The sequence below is a fragment of the Maylandia zebra genome, linkage group LG15 (genome assembly GCF_041146795.1).
Source record: "Maylandia zebra isolate NMK-2024a linkage group LG15, Mzebra_GT3a, whole genome shotgun sequence".
NCBI classification, from domain to species: Eukaryota; Metazoa; Chordata; class Actinopteri; order Cichliformes; family Cichlidae; genus Maylandia; species Maylandia zebra.
The window spans coordinates 47,258-60,959 of NC_135181.1; positions in this window are offsets into that span (position 1 = coordinate 47,258).

The following is a 13,702-nucleotide window of genomic DNA, read 5'->3' on the forward strand; positions in this document are numbered from 1 at the left end:
TTGGGACATCACCTTTGAGTGGAGTGGCTCAATTTACTCCTGGTCCTTATATTGCTTCTAATCCTGATGCCTAATAGAAGGTCCTTGTTATTTCAAAAATCAATGGAAAGGTTTATGTGATACAATAATCTTTGCAGGTGGAAACATTCACAATCCATCTCCCTCCCAAATGAGCCCTAATATAACAAATTTACATTTCAAAGTTAAAGTTTCAGCTACATTACACTCCAGTACTGATGACAGTTTTGATTTCATTAATGAACAAATGCAGAGAAAATGTCATCCACTCAAGTGAAAGTTACTGTGGTCTTCTGATAATGAATACAATAACCAGGGTCAGCACTACTGTTCCTGTTATGCCACCAGTCACAGCTGCCAGAAAGATTCTATCTATATTAAGCTTCTCACACATCTTTCCAGAGTAGTATCTGGTAGTGATGTGCGATACCACTGATTTCCTTTCCAATCCGATACCAAGTAATATTCAGGGTGGTATCGACGATACTGATCCGATACCGATACTTTGTACAAAAACGTATTTTATTTATTGTATCTCAAATTATAGCATCATAATGATTACAGGACATCAGATTACTTGTTGCAGAGTTCATCATATAGAAATAAAAAACTGAAGTTGTGGCTATTTGAACACCTTGCCTGCCTGCAGCACTAAAGGACTCTGTGAGAGACGTGTGTCTTGCCCTAGCAGCACCTGTCCCTCTCCTCCTCTTCAGTTCGCCTCAACATATGCTCGTCATATTCTGTGATATGATTTACTCTGAGGTGTTTGACAAGGTTAGTGATGTTGCCACAACCATACATGCCAACCCTCCCGATTTTTCCGGGAGAATCCCAAATTTCAGTGCCCCTCCTGAAAATCTCCCGGAGCCACCATTCTCCCGAATTTCTCCCGATTTTCCAACCGGACAACAAAATTGAAAAACCATATTGCAGAATTCATAGCGCAGCCCAGCCAATTCCAGTTTCCAACAATGACGGCAGCTACTTAGTTTTAATATTACTCTTATTTCTCTTTCTGGGTCGCAAAAAAACGTTTAACATATTTTGAGGTGAAAATGTAGCTCTGTAAACGTCAAATATCTGAGCCGACCGACACATCGTCTTCAAACCCCCGCGGTATTTCGCTACTCGGGTTAAACATGATATATAAGTCACTTTGATAACTTAAAAATGTTATTGTTTGGCTTTTTGGTGTTTTATATGTTTGTGAGTAAATCGGTTTGGCTGAGATTAAAGTTATGAGATTAAATAAAATTTAACGGGAGGGTTCCTCCGGGGTTTTCACACAGCTGAATAAACGTCAAACAGAAAACTAATTAAACAAAGTGTGAGACAGTCCAGAGTTCACGCAAGCGCCCAGTTATATTTTAGATAGCAAGGAGCAGACGGCTGAGTTTCACTCCACCGAGGGAGCTCGTGCCGTACTACCCGGCTTTCTTTAGACCGCGAAGGCCGGGTCCTCAGGTGGAAGTAGCCTCTGAATTTGGACACCCCCGCTGTTTCCGAGCCGGCCAATAATAACGGTGACATTTAACGTATTTTATCCCTTAAATAAACCCTGTAAAATGTATTTATCACCCCCCAACAGCCCTTTTGAATGTCTCTCTAGTATGGCCACAACACCTCACTTTTTTGCCACATGTATCGCAAACCACGTCTCAGCTGTTTGTGGAGGTAAAATACGTCCGCACATGACTCCAATTACGCTCAGCTGTACACGCCAAGGGGCTGCGAGACATTTATACAGCCGTATTTCGCACATGACTATGAAAGGTGGAAGAGGAAGTAGTTCCTTTTAATGTAGACAATCCAAATGTTATGGTTTCTTTCCACTCTGTTACTGTCACGGTCCGGGGCAGCGGCCGTGTGGAGAGTGGAAGGAGGACTCAAAGCGCAGCACTTATTCAGGTGTGAGGGTGATTTATTGATAATAACAAACATAAAGAGGAGATGGCAAAACAGAACTACGGATGAACTAAACTGGGTGAAACTACACAAAGGAGTGGCAAACCTGAACACGAAGGGAGAACAGCAGGGAGAGCACGCAGAGGATTTCACAGGGTAGATGCAGAGTACGCAGGGTAACACAGAGGATGAACACAGGTAGGAACACAGACGACGCGACGAGGAGCAGAGGAAATCACACGCTATAAATACACAAAGAGACACTGGGAAATCACACACAGATGGGGGAAACAGCTGGACCTGATTAACCTGACGAGACAGGGGAACACTAACACCAGGGACCAACAGAGGGAGCACAAACCCAGAACCCAGTGTCTAAAATCCCAAACACAAACCATCCCAAAACAGCCATGAATAATAATGAAAGTAATAATAATAAGTACATAAACATAAAGTCACTGAGTCATGGTCGCAGGACCATGACAGTACCCCCCCCTCAAGGGCTGGCCCCCGACAGCCACAGAAACACACCACCAGATCCGGGCGGGCGGCAGGGGGCCCAGGACGGAGGGACCGGACCACGACCACGGACGGAGGCCCCAGAGTCCCAAAACAAAGATGAACACAAAACCCACAGGGGAGCAGAGTCCAAAGCACAGTTCAGGAGGCCGTCCACGAAGAAGGCAGCGGTGGCGCGTAAAGAGTTCAGGAGGCCGGCCGTGCGGAAGGCAACGGCGGCGCGTAAAGAGTTCAGGAGGCCGGCCGTGCGGAAGGCAACGGCGGCGCGTAAAGAGTTCAGGAGGCCGGCCGTGCGGAAGGCAGCGGCGGCCACACAGGCGATGGCGGTCCGGGGGCCGGCCGTGCGGAAGGCAACGGCGGCCACTCAGGCGATGGCGGTCCGGGGGCCGGCCGTGCGGAAGGCAACGGCGGCCAGTCAGGCGACGGCGCTCGGCCAGTAGCCTAGCCAGCGGTCCAGAAAACGGCCGTTTAGCTCCAGACCCAAACGAGGCTGGGCCAGGCGCGGCTGAGGGCACGGAAGCCGGGACCGCAGCAGGCAGAGATGATGATGCAGACACGAAGGCTGGACCAGATGAGGGTGCAGACACGGAGGCTGGACCAGACGAGGGTGCAGACACGGAGGCTGGACCAGACGAGGGTGCAGACACGGAGGCTGGACCAGACGACGATGCAGACACGGAGGCTGGACCAGGCGACGATGCAGACACGGAGGCTGGACCAGACGATGCTGATGATGCTGATGATGGACCAGACGATGCTGATGATGCTGATGATGGACCAGACGAAGATGAAGATGAAGCCGGACCAGACGAAGATGAAGATGAAACCGGGCCAGGCGAAGATGAAGATGAAACCGGGCCAGGCGAGGATGAAACCGGGCCAGGCGAGGATGAAACCGGGCCAGGCAAGGATGAAACCGGGCCAGGCGATGAAGAAGCTGCAGCTGAAGCTGGGCCAGGCGAAGCTGACGCTGTAGCTGAAGCTGGGCCAGGTGAGGATGAAGCTGGACCAGAATCAGGCGAGGATGAAGCCGGGCCAGGCGTGGATGAAGCCGGGCCAGGCGTGGATGAAGCTGTAGCTGAAGCTGGGCTAGGCGAAGCAGACGCTGAAGCTGAAGCTGGGCCAGGTGAGGATGAAGCTGGACCAGAACCAGGCGAGGCTGAAGCTTCAGGCTGAGGCGTGGCAGTAGCAGGTGGTAGCACTGCAGGTGATGATACTGCAGGAGGCGGCGCTGCAGCCACAGGTGGAGAAGCAGCCACAGGTGGAGAAGCAGCCACAGGTGGCCGGACGGGATCCTCGGGCCCCCCAGCAGGCGAAGCAGGAGGCTGGACGGGCTCCTCGGGCCCCCCAGCAGGCGAAGCAGGAGGCTGGACGGGCTCCTCGGGCCCCCCAGCGAAAACAGCCGCAGAACCAGTGGGCACCGGGGCCCCCGGCACACATGAAACAAAGCCAGTAGGCACGTGGGCCTCTGGCACACATGAAACAAAACCAGTAGGCACGTGGGCCTCTGGCACATGTGAAACAAAACCAGTAGGCACGTGGGCCTCTGGCACATGTGAAACAAAACCAGTAGGCACGTGGGCCTCTGGCACATGGGCCTCTGGCACATGTGAAACAAAACCAGTAGGCACGTGGGCCTCTGGCACACATACGGAGGGCTGCAGCTGCGCAGAGCACTGACCCTGCTCAGGCAGTGACAGCCCGGTGCAGTTCACAGCTGGCATCTTGGCCACCAGGGGTCCAGAGTAAGCTGAGGGCAGCAACCCTGCCTCTGGGGAAGCCCCGGAGTGAGTAACAGTCACTAATGTTGCCAGCTGTTGAGGAACAGGTCCGTAATGTAACAGTTTGTCTCCCTGCTCAGAAACGGCGGTGGAAAAACAGTGTGAAAATTGTGGCTTAAGGGAGGCTAATGGTTGAGCTACAGACTGGGAAGCTTGTGGCTGGACACAGAACTGAGCCGGAGAATGGTGATAGAGTCCTGGCTCAGAAGGAGTGGCAGAGACACAGTCTGTTAGTCTTGCAGAGGGTCTGTACACGCCCACTTGGGAAGGATCAGTCACCACGAAGGTGGGTAAGCGATCCATACAGTCTCCCAACCCGCTCTGAATAGCCCCAGAAAACAAAGTCCCGGAAACTGGGGAAGCCAGAACATGTCGCTCGCTCACCGCCTCGGGCTGCTCGAAAGTAAAAGCAGACGGGGGGTGAAGTCCGAGGTCCAAAAGGAGGAACTCCCGCTCCCATGAACAAAGCGAGCCCAGAAGCCATGGGAGACCGGTCACCAGACGCTGTAGCCGCCTCTCTATAGCGCGCTGGGACGTGCCATCCGGGCTTTCCAGCCACAGGTCGATGAGCTCCTGTGTGGCATCGATTAGATTCTCCCGTAGCTCCTTGGACGGGTTAAGCGCTGCTGGGTCCATCTTGTGGTCGCGTCGTACTGTCACGGTCCGGGGCAGCGGCCGTGTGGAGAGTGGAAGGAGGACTCAAAGCGCAGCACTTATTCAGGTGTGAGGGTGATTTATTGATAATAACAAACATAAAGAGGAGATGGCAAAACAGAACTACGGATGAACTAAACTGGGTGAAACTACACAAAGGAGTGGCAAACCTGAACACGAAGGGAGAACAGCAGGGAGAGCACGCAGAGGATTTCACAGGGTAGATGCAGAGTACGCAGGGTAACACAGAGGATGAACACAGGTAGGAACACAGACGACGCGACGAGGAGCAGAGGAAATCACACGCTATAAATACACAAAGAGACACTGGGAAATCACACACAGATGGGGGAAACAGCTGGACCTGATTAACCTGACGAGACAGGGGAACACTAACACCAGGGACCAACAGAGGGAGCACAAACCCAGAACCCAGTGTCTAAAATCCCAAACACAAACCATCCCAAAACAGCCATGAATAATAATGAAAGTAATAACAATAAGTACATAAACATAAAGTCACTGAGTCATGGTCGCAGGACCATGACAGTTACTGTTAATGATAAACTACAAATTTACTCTAAATTACTAAAATATCGATATTTTAATGTGAGAATCGATTCTAGAACATAAATGATTGGTATTGGAGGAATCGATATTTCAGGATCGATCCGCACATCACTAGTATCTGGCCTGGCTTGTTGCACACCTGAAAAGCAGCAGACAGACCTTTTAATATGAAAGCAATCCACTGTATCTTAAAAACATGCTTTAAAACTGTGTCTGACCCACGTTAACACATGGACTGAACATACACACACCCACAATGGACAACTGTACCCTCAAACACACAATAATAACATGGACTGAACCACCACTTACAACCACTAGCACTTTATATAGCCTCTGTAGAAACTTAATCCTACAACTGTTTACAACTTGCATAGTTCCCATTTCTGTATAGCTGTATATCTCAGATTTCTGTAAAGTTATTTATTTCATATTCTGTATAGTTTTTCATATTTATATCCTGTTCATAGCCTGTACATAGCTTGTACTCACTACAGCCTGTACATACTTATAGTTATAGAACATTCACAACATACTTCATACCGTGTACATTATAACATACCATAATAGACCCATTTCTGTAATATACTTACATATCTATACTATTGCTAATATATATTGTAATATATCTATATCACTAAAGCACTTCTGGATGGATGCAAACTGCATTTCGTTGCCCTGTACCTGTGCATGTGCAATGACAATAAAGTTGAATTCTATTATATTCTATTCTATTCTATTCTATTCTAATGCCCAGGCTCAGGGGTGATATTGATCTGATGTTGCAATGGAATAAAAATGTGCATGTTTATAAAGATTTCAGCCTTATAGATTGTGTCATTGACCTCATCCATTTATATTCCTTTGATAATAAAATCTATAATATAAAATTAAATATTATGGAAAGCAGTAAGCCCAGAAATGGAAAAATTACCTCATACTAATAATGCCACACAGTATATTCATCCCAAAATGTATGTATATATTATTGCTATTTCTAAAAATTGTAACATATTGTATTGTTTAAATAGTTTAGTCTGTTACTTTTGCTGTCTTGGAGCAACTGTAACCCACATAATTTCCTTAGGGACTAATAATAATAATAATACATTTTATTTATAGGTGCCTTTCAGACCCTCAAGGTCACCTTACAGTAACACATAAACAATACCATTAAAAACATAAGAAAAATGTATAGATATCAGACATGGTAAGAACATTTAGACATAAACAGTCATAAAAGTATAAAAGCAAATATAAAAACTGAGCAAGGTACAAATGGCCTAAGACAGATCAGGTGTATGCAATTCTAAAAACCATCACAAACCTGCAAGATGATTTCCCCTCACTTCCACACACACTCCTCAATTAAAACAGGGGTTGGGAACAGGGGTTGGCAGCACATGCCACTCTGTGGCTGTATCCCAATTCAGGGTCTGCAGCCTTAAAGTACGCAGCCTTAATGGTCCACAAGGGCTGCGTACTCAAAGACCCCTAAGGCCGGAAGTGCAAGGCCTGTGAAATGGGACAGTCCAGCCTCCGTCGCGCTGCCCAGGTTGCCCAGCAACCATGATACTAACCACTGGAAACATTTCTAACAGCATTGTTTGACAGAAATGAAGGAGAAAATCTTTTGTTCATTTGTTTGTTTGTGTCAACATGAGCTTTGTGTGATTTGATAAGTATCTGAGACTGAGACCACAGGACTGTAAAAACATGATTGTTGGGCTTCATTTCTGTACTGGACAGTCATTTTAAGATTAGGTAGTAAATAACAATTAGCTAATATTGTTCATGAGACTAAAGTCATCTCACTTTGGTAATGTAAATATAATATGGCCGATATTAAAGTTAATATTATATTAATCATTATTAGTTATTACAGCAATGAGCTTGAACTCTGTGTCAAATACTGAGCTTCAGTAAAGATTCAAATTGCAGTTATTTGTATTTCCCATCACCTTAAATCTTCACTCAAAGACAAGTGACACTCATAAAATTATCATATTCATAAAATTATCATATTTCATAACTCATTAATTTTCCAAAAATAAGAAAAAATAACGTTTTTATATATCAAATAGCATTTTTTATTTTCAAGCCAAAAAAAAGTTTACTTTTTTTTATGGGCAAAAAAACCCCCCGCCATCTGGTGGTGGGTCAGTGCGTGTGTGCGTGCGCCTGTGTCTGGGCCCCTTCTCTCTCTCTGTGTGTGTGTGTGTGTGTGTGTGTGTGTGTGTGTGTGTGTGTGTGTAAAAATGTCTTAAACCAGAGTAAAAGTGCTTAGTTAAACTTGTGCTTTTGTAATGTTCTGTATGGTGAGACATACAGGCTGCATGCCCCGTTGGAAAACTTATTTCAATTTATTTGCATTTGTTTAATCCAAACAAAGAAAATGAGAATCAAAATCTGATTCACAAACCCTTGCGATCCCCCCAAGCATAAGCTCACTGCGGCTCCCACCCAACCTTTAGGCAAATAAGCAGGTTAAACTCCTGAAAAAACCCTCCGGCTTCTCCCGAGCTCACACCGCTAAACCCCATACAATAACTTGTTAGGGACTCCCAGTATCCCCCAAAACCTTGTGTGCGATATCAGTGGAAACCCTCAAAAACTGTCACGGCAAGTGAGATGAGCCGTGTGGAAATAAAAAGGAGGATCCAATCGCAGGCAGTAGTGAAAGTGGTAGCCCATCTGCACTAACAGAACTTAAAGAAGTCCTACTAAAAGAAGTAGGAGAAGCAAAAGATTTAAAGAAAAAAGGAAAACGCACGCAAGAATTAGAATATTTCCAAGTATGGAAGCGAGAGGCAGATAGACGATGTGAGAATAAACAAAAGAAACAAGAAAAGAAAAATAAAAAGGCAGAGGTAACAGATAGGGACAGAGGAGGATTTAGAGGAAAGGGCCAGAGATACGTAGGACAGACAGACTTACACAAAAGAAGTAAAGAAAGAGATAATAAGTGCTGGAACTGTGGCAAGGAAGGGCATTTCGCCAGAGATTGCAGACATAAAACAGACAAACGACAATATTCAAATGAATGACTAAATGAGAAAAGGACAAAAGTGACGCAGAAGTATTTAATATCCATCAATTAGTTTCTGAAGTAGAAGGCAAACCTACATTGACAGTATATGTTAATGGCCAACCAGTGCAGATGTTATGTGACACAGGAGCATGTAAAACCGTTTTGAACAGAAAACCACAGGAAGTACAATTCTCAGAAGATACTTTAATAGTAAAATCAGCATCAGGTCACACTACAGTGCAGCAACTGACAAATCCCTTATTAAGGGAAAACTAGAGATCAAAGTAGTTTAAAGTAGTTTAAAGTAGTTTAAAAAGGTTGGAAACAGACCCCACCGAATAGATATAAATATAAGAAGTATAAAAATAAAATAAACAAAGGCAAAATTACATTAGAACTTATCTTTAACATATTCAAACTAATAATAGCAAGGATAACCACCTGTAAACTGATATTAACAATGAAACATAGTTGGCATGACGACCATGCCCAGAATGTATAGAATGAATAAAAGGAAATAATTCACACGAAAACCTATTAAATAAAACAGAGAGATGCATAAGGTGTCACGGTCCGGGGCAGCGGCCGTGTGGAAAGTGGAAGGAGGACCCAAAATGCAGCACTTATTCAGATGTGAGGGTGATTTATTGTTAATAACAAACACAAAGTGGAGATGGCAAACAGAACTAAGGACGAAACTAAACTGGGATAAACTACACAGAGGAGTGGCAAACCTGAACATGAAGGGAGAACAGCAGGGAGAACACGCAGAGGATTACACCAGGTAGGAACACAGGTAGGAACACAGGTAGGAACACAGGTAGGAACACAGACGACGCGACGAGGAGCAGAGGAAATCACACGCTATAAATACACAAAGAGACACTGGGAAATCACACACAGATGGGGGAAACAGCTGGACCTGATTAACCTGACGAGACAGGGGAACACTAACACCAGGGACCAACAGAGGGAGCACAAACCCAGAACCCAGTGTCTAAAATCCCAAACACAAACCATCCCAAAACAGCCATGAATAATAATGAAAGTAATAACAATAAGTACATAAACATAAAGTCACTGAGTCATGGTCGCAGGACCATGACAGTACCCCCCCCCCTCAAGGGCTGGCCCCCGACAGCCACAGAAACACACCACCAGATCCGGGCGGGCGGCAGGGGGCCCAGGACGGAGGGACCGGACCACGACCACGGACGGAGGCCCCAGAGTCCCAAAACAAAGATGAACACAAAACCCACAGGGGAGCAGAGTCCAAAGCACAGTTCAGGAGGCCGTCCACGAAGAAGGCAGCGGCGGTGTGTAAAGAGTTCAGGAGGCCGGCCGTGCGGAAGGCAACGGCGGCGCGTAAAGAGTTCAGGAGGCCGGCCGTGCGGAAGGCAACGGCGGCGCGTAAAGAGTTCAGGAGGCCGGCCGTGCGGAAGGCAACGGCGGCGCGTAAAGAGTTCAGGAGGCCGGCCGTGCGGAAGGCAGCGGCGGCCACACAGGCGATGGCGGTCCGGGGGCCGGCCGTGCGGAAGGCAACGGCGGCCACTCAGGCGACGGCGCTCGGCCAGTAGCCTAGCCAGCGGTCCAGAAAACGGCCGTTTAGCTCCAGACCCAAACGAGGCTGGGCCAGGCGAGGCTGAGGGCACGGAAGCCGGGACCGCAGCAGGCGGAGACGATGATGCAGACACGAAGGCTGGACCAGACGAGGATGCAGACACGGAGGCTGGACCAGGCGAGGATGCAGACACGGAGGCTGGACCAGGCGGCGATGCTGATGATGGACCTGATGATGGACCAGGCGATGCTGATGATGGACCAGACGATGCTGATGATGGACCAGACGAAGATGAAGATGAAACCGGGCCAGGCGAGGATGAAACCGGGCCAGGCAAGGATGAAACCGGGCCAGGCGATGAAGAAGCTGCAGCTGAAGCTGGGCCAGGCGAAGCTGACGCTGTAGCTGAAGCTGGGCCAGGTGAGGATGAAGCTGGACCAGAATCAGGCATGGATGAAGCCGGGCCAGGCGTGGATGAAGCCGGGCCAGGCGTGGATGAAGCCGGGCCAGGCGTGGATGAAGCTGTAGCTGAAGCTGGGCTAGGCGAAGCAGACGCTGAAGCTGAAGCTGGGCCAGGTGAGGATGAAGCTGGACCAGAACCAGGCGAGGCTGAAGCTTCAGGCTGAGGCGTGGCAGTAGCAGGTGGTAGTGCTGCAGGTGATGGTACTGCAGGAGGCGGCGCTGCAGCCACAGGTGGAGAAGCAGCCGCAGGTGGAGAAGCAGCCACAGGTGGCCGGACGGGATCCTCGGGCCCCCCAGCCGACGTGGCAGCAGGTGTGGCATGAGGCTGGACGAGCTCCTCGGGCCCCCCAGCCGAAGAAGCAGGAGGCCGGACGGGCTCCTCGGGCCCCCCAGCCGACGTGGCAGTCAGTGTGGCATGAGGCTGGACGAGCTCCTCGGGCCCCCCAGCAGGCGAAGCAGGAGGCTGGACGGGCTCCTCGGGCCCCCCAGCAGGCGAAGCAGGAGGCTGGACGGGCTCCTTGGGCCCCCCAGCAGGCGAAGCAGGAGGCTGGACGAGCTCCTCGGGCCCCCCAGCAGGCGAAGCAGGAGGCTGGACGGGCTCCTTGGGCCCCCCAGCTAGTGAAGCAGGAGGCTGGACGGGCTCCTCGGGCCCCCCAGCGAAAACAGCTGCAGAACCAGTGGGCACCGCAGCCCCCGGCACACACGAAACAAGACCAGTAGGCACGCGGGCCTCTGGCACATGTGAAACAAAACCAGTAGGCACGTGGGCCTCTGGCACATTTGAAACAAAACCAGTAGGCACGTGGGCCTCTGGCACACATAAGGAGGGCTGCAGCTGCGCAGAGCACTGACCCTGCTCAGGCAGCGACAGCCCGGTGCAGTTCACAGCTGGCATCTTGGCCACCAGGGGTCCAGAGTAAGCTGAGGGTAGTAACCCCGCCTCTGGGGAAGCCCCGGAGTGAGTAACAGTCACTAATGTTGCCAGCTGTTGAGGAACAGGTCCGTAATGTAACAGTTTGTCTCCCTGCTCAGAAACGGCGGTGGAAAAACAGTGTGAAAATTGTGATTCAGCTATTACCGGAACCGTGGGTTGTAGCGATGCTAGCGGTGATGGTGGCGGTTGAGTGGCTAACTGGAGCGGCGGCAGAACAGGCAATTGCGCCCCCAGGGAGGCTAACGGCTGAGCTACTGACTGGGAAGCTTGTGGCTGGACACAGAACTGAGCCGGAGAATGGTGATAGAGTCCTGGCTCAGAAGGAGCAGCAGAGAAACAGTCTCTCGGTTTCACAGAGGGTCTGTACACGCCCACTTGCGAAGGGTCCGTTACCACGAAGGTGGGTAAGCGATCCATACAGTCTCCCATCCCGCTCTGAATAGCCCCAGAAAACAAAGTCCCGGAAACTGGGGAAACCAAAGCGTCCCGCTCACTCACCGCATCGGGCTGCTCGAAAGGGAATGCAGACGGAGGGTGAAGTCCAAGGTCTAAAAGGAGAAACTCCCGCTCCCACGGACATAGCGAGCCCAGAAGCCATGGGAGACCGGTCACCAGACGCTGTAGCCGCCTCTCTACAGCGCGCTGGGACGTGCCACCCGGGCTTTCCAGCCACAGGTCGATGAGCTCCTGTGTGGCATCGATGAGAGTCTCTCGTAGCTCCCTGGACGGATTAAGCGCTGCTGGGTCCATTTGGTGGTCGCGTCGTACTGTCACGGTCCGGGGCAGCGGCCGTGTGGAAAGTGGAAGGAGGACCCAAAATGCAGCACTTATTCAGATGTGAGGGTGATTTATTGTTAATAACAAACACAAAGTGGAGATGGCAAACAGAACTAAGGACGAAACTAAACTGGGATAAACTACACAGAGGAGTGGCAAACCTGAACATGAAGGGAGAACAGCAGGGAGAACACGCAGAGGATTACACCAGGTAGGAACACAGGTAGGAACACAGGTAGGAACACAGACGATGCGACGAGGAGCAGAGGAAATCACACGCTATAAATACACAAAGAGACACTGGGAAATCACACACAGATGGGGGAAACAGCTGGACCTGATTAACCTGACGAGACAGGGGAACACTAACACCAGGGACCAACAGAGGGAGCACAAACCCAGAACCCAGTGTCTAAAATCCCAAACACAAACCATCCCAAAACAGCCATGAATAATAATGAAAGTAATAACAATAAGTACATAAACATAAAGTCACTGAGTCATGGTCGCAGGACCATGACATAAGGTACATTAAGGCTGTGTCATTGTTCAGCCAAGGAAAGTGTGTGAAAAGGTAAATGTCTCCAACTTGGGAAATGGTGAAACTGCAGATCACCCGAAGCCCTTGATGGATACAAAATAAAATATAAATAATATATTATAATAAACTGCCTGGTTCGCCATGCAACAGAGAGAACGAATGTGACCGAAGGTTGGATCTGAGATGAGGCAAACAGAAGACCAGTCTAAAAAAGTAGGCACAAACCTGTTCAGAGAAAAAGCAAATCTGTGCAGATTGGATGAATTCTAAATTATCTTTTTGCTGAGTAAGATGATCCTAACTATTAAATTGGCTCAGTAGTAGTATAGTGGTATACACTAATAAAATATTGTAATATGCTATTGTTATTATAGAGAAAGAAAAAAGATGATAATATTAATAATGACATAATATTAATATGAAGAGGCACCGTAGTCAGTTATGATGTGAGGTGGACGATTGTTATGAAGTAGTCTGCATCAAGCTTAAGGTTTGCTCAAACTCAGTATAATGACATATGAGATGAAGAAAATAAAGAAAATATCTAAACTAATTAAGTGCATAGAGGCACTTGACCTGCTTGAAAACCTGTCATTCATCCTAGATGAAACATTACTGAGATATAGAGCACACCTATAATAACAACTAATAAGCCAAACCCTGTAGACAACAGTAAAAGCTACAGGATTGAGAAGCTGAATTAAATATGTGGACACTGCTAAGCTGATAAGCATGTTACACATTTTCTTTTATTTTTTATTTATTTGTTTTTTAGAGCAGAAGCTGCATACTATTAAAAGCCAACACATGCAGCTGTCTGTGAGTTCAGTTTTTTCCCTCACACTTCTGCTTTGTTTCAGTGGCAGCATTTTTTCTTTTTCTTTTTGTGTCCTGACTCATGTATGTTTTTTGTTTTTGTTTGATTATTTTATTTTGTTGGTTTGGA